The sequence below is a fragment of the Hippocampus guttulatus genome, unplaced genomic scaffold (genome assembly GCF_054856545.1).
Source record: "Hippocampus guttulatus isolate MCC_2025c unplaced genomic scaffold, RoL_Hgut_1.0 HiC_scaffold_35, whole genome shotgun sequence".
Classification (NCBI taxonomy): Eukaryota; Metazoa; Chordata; class Actinopteri; order Syngnathiformes; family Syngnathidae; genus Hippocampus; species Hippocampus guttulatus.
The window spans coordinates 225,001-235,000 of record NW_028233894.1 but is presented as its reverse complement, the minus strand read 5'-3'; positions in this window follow the sequence as shown (position 1 = coordinate 235,000).

Below are 10,000 nucleotides of genomic sequence, written 5' to 3'. Positions count from 1 at the left end.
CGCGCCGCCCGCCGGACTCTCAGGAGGATAAGAGAAACGACTTTTTCCGGACAGCCTCCGCCGCCGCCCATTGGGGGTGGACCGGAGCAACGCAGCAGCGAGCGACGGGGGTCCAGTGGTAGGACAGCTGGGAACAACATCGCGCGTAGCGCGGGGAGCCGGCTATGGTCTCGCTATGAGGTCCGCGCCGAGGCTTTCGACGCGGCCCCGGGAATGGTCGACCCGCAAGCCGAAGGAGCCTGAACCTCCAAGCGCCGGCGCGAGGCCGGGGCCGGTGGGGGCCCTCCGAAGGCGGGTCTTGGTTGCATATCGGTCAGTGGTTGTGTTGGTGCGACCTGTAAGGAGGGAAAAAGACTCGAATGGTCTCGCCGTCTCGCAGTGAGACATAGGGGGGGGGTCGACCCGCAAGCCGAAGGAGCCTGAACCTCCAAGCGCCGGCGCGGGGGCCGGGGCCGGTGGGGGCCCTCCGAAGGCGGGTCTTAAGTTGCATATCGGTCAGTTTGTGTATGGGTGCGATGTGGAGGGGGACATATTCGAAAGTGCGGAGCTCCGCCGTCAGAGGCCGGGTTTTCGCCCGGGGTATCCGCCCCGGGCGCCTCTCGGGCGGCCTTCCCAACTGCCGTCGACCGCCCGGAGGGGGAAACAGAAAATATTCGAAAGTGCGGAGCTCCGCCGTCAGAGGCCGGGTTTTCGCACGGGGTATCCGCCCCGGGCGCCTCTCGGGCGGCCTTCCCAACTGCCGTCGACCGCCCGGAGGGGGAAACAGAAAATATTCGAAAGTGCGGAGCTCCGCCGTCAGAGGCCGGGTTTTCGCACGGGGTATCCGCCCCGGGCGCCTCTCGGGCGGCCTTCCCAACTGCCGTCGACCGCCCGGAGGGGGAAACAGAAAATATTCGAAAGTGCGGAGCTCCGCCGTCAGAGGCCGGGTTTTCGCACGGGGTATCCGCCCCGGGCGCCTCTCGGGCGGCCTTCCCAACTGCCGTCGACCGCCCGGAGGGGGAAACAGAAAATATTCGAAAGTGCGGAGCTCCGCCGTCAGAGGCCGGGTTTTCGCACGGGGTATCCGCCCCGGGCGCCTCTCGGGCGGCCTTCCCAACTGCCGTCGACCGCCCGGAGGGGGAAACAGAAAATGTTCGAAAGTGCGGAGCTCCGCCGTCAGAGGCCGGGTTTTCGCACGGGGTATCCGCCCCGGGCGCCTCTCGGGCGGCCTTCCCAACTGCCGTCGACCGCCCGGAGGGGGAAACAGAAAATATTCGAAAGTGCGGAGCTCCGCCGTCAGAGGCCGGGTTTTCGCACGGGGTATCCGCCCCGGGCGCCTCTCGGGCGGCCTTCCCAACTGCCGTCGACCGCCCGGAGGGGGAAACAGAAAATATTCGAAAGTGCGGAGCTCCGCCGTCAGAGGCCGGGTTTTCGCACGGGGTATCCGCCCCGGGCGCCTCTCGGGCGGCCTTCCCAACTGCCGTCGACCGCCTGGAGGGGGAAATAGAAAATATTCGATAGTGCGGAGCTCCGCCGTCAGAGGCCGTTCCAGTGCTTTTGGGTGGCTGGAAACACCCTCACGATGGTCTGATTATACTCTTAGGGGCCTCCCCTGTGTCGCCCTGGAGGTCACCCATTCAAAACATGCTCACCTATATACGTTTCGGAAAGTATTTTGGTGAACGCTCACTTTCTAAGCCTTTTAGCCTTCTTGACCCCCTAACTCCCCATATCTGGTTTACCTACTACAGCGCCCCTAACGACCAAAATCGGTACTGCATACCCCTGGTACCCCCGCCATTGAAAATGAATGGGGGAATTTTTTTAATTTCTCAATCCGGCCAGGAGGCCTCTTTTTCGGCCACGCTCGGCCGGCGAGCCGGTCCGCTCTTTACCCCTGGTACCCCCAGCCCTACCCCTGGTACCTCCCCCATTGAAAATGAATGGCGACCCCTGGTACCCCCAGCAACACCCCTGGTACCCTCAGCCTTACCCCTGGTACCCTCAGCTCAACCCCTGGTACCCCCAGCCTAACCCCTGGTACCCTCAGCGGCACCCCTGGTACCCTCAGCAACACCCCTGGTACCCCCAGCCAGCTTCGCCCCTGGTACCCTCAGCCTTACCCCTGGTACCCTCAGCCCAACCCCTGGTACCCTCAGCCCAACCCCTGGTACCCCCAGCCAGCTTCGCCCCTGGTACCCTCAGCCTTACCCCTGGTACCCCCAGCCTTACCCCTGGTACCTCCAGCCTAACCCCTGGTACCTCCAGCCTTACCCCTGGTACCTCCAGCCTTACCCCTGGTACCTCCAGCCTTACCCCTGGTACCTCCAGCCGTACCCCTGGTACCCTCAGCCTTACCCCTGGTACCCTCAGCCTTACCCCTGGTACCCTCAGCCTTACCCCTGGTACCCTCAGCCGCACCCCTGGTACCCTCAGCGGCACCCCTGGTACCCTCAGCCTTACCCCTGGTACCCTCAGCCGCACCCCTGGTACCCTCAGCGGCACCCCTGGTACCCTCAGCGGCACCCCTGGTACCCTCAGCCGTACCCCTGGTACCCTCAGCCGAACCCCTGGTACCCTCAGCGGCACCCCTGGTACCCTCAGCGGCACCCCTGGTACCCTCAGCCGTACCCCTGGTACCCTCATCGGCACCCCTGGTACCCTCAGCGGCACCCCTGGTACCCTCAGCTGCACCCCTGGTACCCTCAGCGGCACCCCTGGTACCCTCAGCGGCACCCCTGGTACCTCCGCCATTGAAAATGAATGGGCGGCCTTCCCACCTGCCGTCAGCCGCCCGGAGGGGGAAATAGAAAATATTCGAAAGTGCGGAGCTCCGCCGTCAGAGGCCGGCTTTTCGCCCGGGGTATCCGCCCCGGGGCGCCTCTCGGGCGACCTTCCCAACTGCCGTCGGCCGCCCGGAGGGGGAAATAGAAAATATTCGAAAGTGCGGAGCTCCGCCGTCAGAGGCCGGCTTTTCGCCCGAGGTATCCGCCCCGGGGCGCCTCTCGGGCGGCCTTCCCAACTGCCGTCGGCCGCCCGGAGGGGGAAATAGAAAATATTCGAAAGTGCGGAGCTCCGCCGTCAGAGGCCGGGTTTTCGCCCGAGGTATCCGCCCCGGGCGCCTCTCGGGCGGCCTTCCCAACTGCCGTCGGCCGCCCGGAGGGGGAAATAGAAAATATTCGAAAGTGCGGAGCTCCGCCGTCAGAGGCCGGCTTTTCGCCCGAGGTATCCGCCCCGGGCGCCTCTCGGGCGGCCTTCCCAACTGCCGTCGGCCGCCCGGAGGGGGAAATAGAAAATATTCGAAAGTGCGGAGCTCCGCCGTCAGAGGCCGGCTTTTCGCACGAGGTATCCGCCCCGGGCGCCTCTCGGGCGGCCTTCCCAACTGCCGTCGGCCGCCCGGAGGGGGAAATAGAAAATATTCGAAAGTGCGGAGCTCCGCCGTCAGAGGCCGGCTTTTCGCCCGAGGTATCCGCCCCGGGCGCCTCTCGGGCGGCCTTCCCAACTGCCGTCGGCCGCCCGGAGGGGGAAATAGAAAATATTCGAAAGTGCGGAGCTCCGCCGTCAGAGGCCGGCTTTTCGCCCGAGGTATCCGCCCCGGGCGCCTCTCGGGCGGCCTTCCCAACTGCCGTCGGCCGCCCGGAGGGGGAGATAGAAAATATTCGAAAGTGCGGAGCTCCGCCGTCAGAGGCCGGCTTTTCGCCCGAGGTATCCGCCCCGGGCGCCTCTCGGGCGGCCTTCCCAACTGCCGTCGACCGCCCGGAGGGGGAAATAGAAAATATTCGAAAGTGCGGAGCTCCGCCGTCAGAGGCCGGCTTTTCGCCCGAGGTATCCGCCCCGGGCGCCTCTCGGGCGGCCTTCCCAACTGCCGTCGACCGCCCGGAGGGGGAGATAGAAAATATTCGAAAGTGCGGAGCTCCGCCGTCAGAGGCCGGCTCCACGCTTCATTCATCCGACCGAGACGCCTCTCCGCCGGCCACACTCGGCTGCGGGGCCGGCCCGCTCTCCGCCATTGAAAATGAATGGGGGGCATTTTCTCATGCTTTCAATCCGCCTAAGAGGCATCTTTCCCGGCCAACTTTGTGCCCCTGGTACCTCCAGCATCGAGAAAGCATGGTGACTCGTCCGACACATGCCCCCCTATATACGTTTCGGAAAGTATTTTGGTGAACGGTCACTTTCTAAGCCTTTCGCCTTCTTGACCCCCTAACTCCGCATATCTGGTTTACCTACTACAGCGCCCCTAACGACCAAAATCGGTACTGCTACCCCTGGTACCCCCGCCATTGAAAATGAATGGGGGAATTTTTTTAATCCCCCAGGCCGGCCAGGAGGCCCCTTTCCCGGCCAAACTCGCACGCTGGGCCGGCCCGCTCTTTACCCCTGGTACCCCCGCCATTGAAAATGAATGGGGGAATTTTTTTCAATCTCCCAGGCCGGCCAGGAGGGCTCTTTCCCGGCCACACTCGCACGCCGGGCCGGCCCGCTCTTTACCCCTGGTACCCCCAGCTCTACCCCTGGTACCCCCGCCATTGAAAATGAATGGGGGAATTTTTTCAATCTCCCAATCCGACCAAGAGGCCTCTTTTCCGGCCAAACTCGCACGCCGGGCCGGCCCGCTCTTTACCCCTGGTACCCCCAGCTCTACCCCTGGTACCCCCGCCATTGAAAATGAATGGGGGAATTTTTTCAATCTCCCAATCCGACCAAGAGGCCTCTTTTCCGGCCAAACTCGCACGCCGGGCCGGCCCGCTCTTTACCCCTGGTACCCCCAGCTCTACCCCTGGTACCCCCGCCATTGAAAATGAATGGGGGAATTTTTTCAATCTCCCAATCCGACCAAGAGGCCTCTTTTCCGGCCAAACTCGCACGCCGGGCCGGCCCGCTCTTTACCCCTGGTACCCCCAGCTCTACCCCTGGTACCCCCGCCATTGAAAATGAATGGGGGAATTTTTTCAATCTCCCAATCCGACCAAGAGGCCTCTTTTCCGGCCAAACTCGCACGCCGGGCCGGCCCGCTCTTTACCCCTGGTACCCCCAGCTCTACCCCTGGTACCCCCGCCATTGAAAATGAATGGGGGAATTTTTTCAATCTCCCAATCCGACCAAGAGGCCTCTTTTCCGGCCAAACTCGCACGCCGGGCCGGCCCGCTCTTTACCCCTGGTACCCCCAGCTCTACCCCTGGTACCCCCGCCATTGAAAATGAATGGGGGAATTTTTTCAATCTCCCAATCCGACCAAGAGGCCTCTTTTCCGGCCAAACTCGCACGCCGGGCCGGCCCGCTCTTTACCCCTGGTACCCCCAGCTCTACCCCTGGTACCCCCGCCATTGAAAATGAATGGGGGAATTTTTTCAATCTCCCAATCCGACCAAGAGGCCTCTTTTCCGGCCAAACTCGCACGCCGGGCCGGCCCGCTCTTTACCCCTGGTACCCCCAGCTCTACCCCTGGTACCCCCGCCATTGAAAATGAATGGGGGAATTTTTTCAATCTCCCACGCCGGCCAAGAGGCCTTTTTCCCGGGCACGCACGCTCGCCGGGCCGGCCCGCTATTATTAAACTCTCACCCCTGCAAGGAGGCCTTTTTCCCGGGCACGCACGCTCGCGGGGCCGGCCCGCTATTATTAAACTCTCACGCCGGCCAAGAGGCCTTTTTCCCGGGCACGCACGCTCGCCGGGCCGGCCCGCTATTATTAAACTCTCACGCCTGCAAGGAGGCCTTTTTCCCGGGCACGCACGCTCGCCGGGCCGGCCCGCTATTATTGAACTCTCACGCCTGCAAGGAGGCCTTTTTCCCGGGCACGCACGCTCGCGGAGCCGGCCCGCTATTATTAAACTCTCACGCCTGCAAGGAGGCCTTTTTCCCGGGCACGCACGCTCGCCGGGCCGGCCCGCTATTATTAAACTCTCACGCCTGCAAGGAGGCCTTTTTCCCGGGCACGCACGCTCGCCGGGCCGGCCCGCTATTATTAAACTCTCACGCCTGCAAGGAGGCCTTTTTCCCGGGCACGCACGCTCGCCGGGCCGGCCCGCTATTATTAAACTCTCACGCCTGCAAGGAGGCCTTTTTCCCGGGCACGCACGCTCGCCGGGCCGGCCCGCTATTATTAAACTCTCACGCCGGCCAAGAGGCCCTTTTCCCGGGCACGCACGCTCGATGAGCCGGCCCGCTATTATTAAACTCTCACGCCGGCCAAGAGGCCCTTTTCCCGGGCACGCACGCTCGATGAGCCGGCCCGCTATTATTAAACTCTCACGCCGGCCAAGAGGCCTTTTTCCCGGCCACGCACGCTCGCGGAGCCGGCCCGCTATTATTAAACTCTCACGCCTGCAAGGAGGCCTTTTTCCCGGGCACGCACGCTCGCCGGGCCGGCCCGCTATTATTAAACTCTCACGCCTGCAAGGAGGCCTTTTTCCCGGGCACGCACGCTCGCCGGGCCGGCCCGCTATTATTAAACTCTCACGCCTGCAAGGAGGCCTTTTTCCCGGGCACGCACGCTCGCCGGGCCGGCCCGCTATTATTAAACTCTCACGCCGGCCAGGAGGCATTTTTCCCGGGCACGCACGCTCGCCGTGCAGGCCCGCCATTTGCCTACCACACCGCCGTCTGGCGGACACCAAGCGGTACCGCCGACCCCTCCCGTTGAAAATGAATGGGGGATTTTTTTTCAATCCCCCAAGCCGGCCAAGAGGCCTTTTTCCCGGGCACGCACGCTCGATGAGCCGGCCCGCTATTATTAAACTCTTACGCCTGCAAGGAGGCCTTTTTCCCGGGCACGCACGCTCGCCGAGCCGGCCCGCTATTATTAAACTCTCACGCCGGCCAAGAGGCCCTTTTCCCGGGCACGCACGCTCGCCGAGCCGGCCCGCTATTATTAAACTCTCAGGCCCGCTATTATTAAACTCTCACGCCGGCCAAGAGGCCCTTTTCCCGGGCACGCACGCTCGATGAGCCGGCCCGCTATTATTAAACTCTCACGCCTGCAAGGAGGCCTTTTTCCCGGGCACGCACGCTCGCCGAGCCGGCCCGCTATTATTAAACTCTCACGCCGGCCAAGAGGCCTTTTTCCCGGGCACGCACGCTCGCCGAGCCGGCCCGCTATTATTAAACTCTCACGCCGGCCAGGAGGCATTTTTCCCGGGCACGCACGCTCGCCGTGCAGGCCCGCCATTTGCCTACCACACCGCCGTCTGGCGGACACCAAGCGGTACCGCCGACCCCTCCCGTTGAAAATGAATGGGGGATTTTTTTTTCAATCCCCCAAGCCGGCCAAGAGGCCTTTTTCCCGGGCACGCACGCTCGATGAGCCGGCCCGCTATTATTAAACTCTCACGCCGGCCAAGAGGCCCTTTTCCCGGGCACGCACGCTCGATGAGCCGGCCCGCTATTATTAAACTCTCACGCCTGCAAGGAGGCCTTTTTCCCGGGCACGCACGCTCGCCGAGCCGGCCCGCTATTATTAAACTCTCACGCCGGCCAAGAGGCCTTTTTCCCGGGCACGCACGCTCGCCGAGCCGGCCCGCTATTATTAAACTCTCACGCCGGCCAGGAGGCATTTTTCCCGGGCACGCACGCTCGCCGTGCAGGCCCGCCATTTGCCTACCACACCGCCGTCTGGCGGACACCAAGCGGTACCGCCGACCCCTCCCGTTGAAAATGAATGGGGGATTTTTTTTTCAATCCCCCAAGCCGGCCAAGAGGCCTTTTTCCCGGGCACGCACGCTCGATGAGCCGGCCCGCTATTATTAAACTCTCACGCCGGCCAAGAGGCCCTTTTCCCGGGCACGCACGCTCGATGAGCCGGCCCGCTATTATTAAACGCTCACGCCTGCAAGGAGGCCTTTTTCCCGGGCACGCACGCTCGCCGGGCCGGCCCGCTATTATTAAACTCTCACGCCGGCCAAGAGGCCCTTTTCCCGGGCACGCACGCTCGATGAGCCGGCCCGCTATTATTAAACTCTCACGCCGGCCAAGAGGCCTTTTTCCCGGCCACGCACGCTCGCGGAGCCGGCCCGCTATTATTAAACTCTCATGCCTGCAAGGAGGCCTTTTTCCCGGGCACGCACGCTCGCCGAGCCGGCCCGCTATTATTAAACTCTCACGCCGGCCAAGAGGCCTTTTTCCCGGGCACGCACGCTCGCCGAGCCGGCCCGCTATTATTAAACTCTCACGCCGGCCAGGAGGCATTTTTCCCGGGCACGCACGCTCGCCGTGCAGGCCCGCCATTTGCCTACCACACCGCCGTCTGGCGGACACCAAGCGGTACCGCCGACCCCTCCCGTTGAAAATGAATGGGGGATTTTTTTTCAATCCCCCAAGCCGGCCAAGAGGCCTTTTTCCCGGGCACGCACGCTCGATGAGCCGGCCCGCTATTATTAAACTCTTACGCCTGCAAGGAGGCCCTTTTCCCGGGCACGCACGCTCGCAGAGCCGGCCCGCTATTATTAAACTCTCACGCCTGCAAGGAGGCCTTTTTCCCGGGCACGCACGCTCGCCGGGCCGGCCCGCTATTATTAAACTCTCACGCCGGCCAAGAGGCCCTTTTCCCGGGCACGCACGCTCGCAGAGCCGGTCCGCTATTATTAAACTCTCACGCCTGCAAGGAGGCCCTTTTCCCGGGCACGCACGCTCGATGAGCCGGCCCGCTATTATTAAACTCTCACGCCTGCAAGGAGGCCTTTTTCCCGGGCACGCACGCTCGCCGGGCCGGCCCGCTATTATTAAACTCTCACGCCGGCCAAGAGGCCTTTTTCCCGGGCACGCACGCTCGCCGAGCCGGCCCGCTATTATTAAACTCTCACGCCTGCAAGGAGGCCTTTTTCCCGGGCACGCACGCTCGCCGGGCCGGCCCGCTATTATTAAACTCTCACGCCTGCAAGGAGGCCTTTTTCCCGGGCACGCACGCTCGCCGGGCCGGCCCGCTATTATTAAACTCTCACGCCTGCAAGGAGGCCTTTTTCCCGGGCACGCACGCTCGCCGAGCCGGCCCGCTATTATTAAACTCTCAGGCCCGCTATTATTAAACTCTCACGCCGGCCAAGAGGCCCTTTTCCCGGGCACGCACGCTCGCCGAGCCGGCCCGCTATTATTAAACTCTCACGCCTGCAAGGAGGCCTTTTTCCCGGGCACGCACGCTCGCCGGGCCGGCCCGCTATTATTAAACTCTCACGCCTGCAAGGAGGCCTTTTTCCCGGGCACGCACGCTCGCCGGGCCGGCCCGCTATTATTAAACGCTCACGCCTGCAAGGAGGCCTTTTTCCCGGGCACGCACGCTCGCCGGGCCGGCCCGCTATTATTAAACTCTCACCCCTGCAAGGAGGCCTTTTTCCCGGGCACGCACGCTCGCCGGGCCGGCCCGCTATTATTAAACTCTCACGCCGGCCAAGAGGCCTTTTTCCCGGGCACGCACGCTCGCCGAGCCGGCCCGCTATTATTAAACTCTCACGCCTGCAAGGAGGCCTTTTTCCCGGGCACGCACGCTCGCCGGGCCGGCCCGCTATTATTAAACTCTCACGCCTGCAAGGAGGCCTTTTTCCCGGGCACGCACGCTCGCCGGGCCGGCCCGCTATTATTAAACTCTCACGCCGGCCAAGAGGCCCTTTTCCCGGGCACGCACGCTCGATGAGCCGGCCCGCTATTATTAAACTCTCACGCCGGCCAAGAGGCCTTTTTCCCGGGCACGCACGCTCGCCGAGCCGGCCCGCTATTATTAAACTCTCACGCCTGCAAGGAGGCCTTTTTCCCGGGCACGCACGCTCGCCGGGCCGGCCCGCTATTATTAAACTCTCACGCCTGCAAGGAGGCCTTTTTCCCGGGCACGCACGCTCGCCGGGCCGGCCCGCTATTATTAAACGCTCACGCCTGCAAGGAGGCCTTTTTCCCGGGCACGCACGCTCGCCGGGCCGGCCCGCTATTATTAAACTCTCACGCCGGCCAAGAGGCCCTTTTCCCGGGCACGCACGCTCGATGAGCCGGCCCGCTATTATTAAACTCTCACGCCGGCCAAGAGGCCTTTTTCCCGG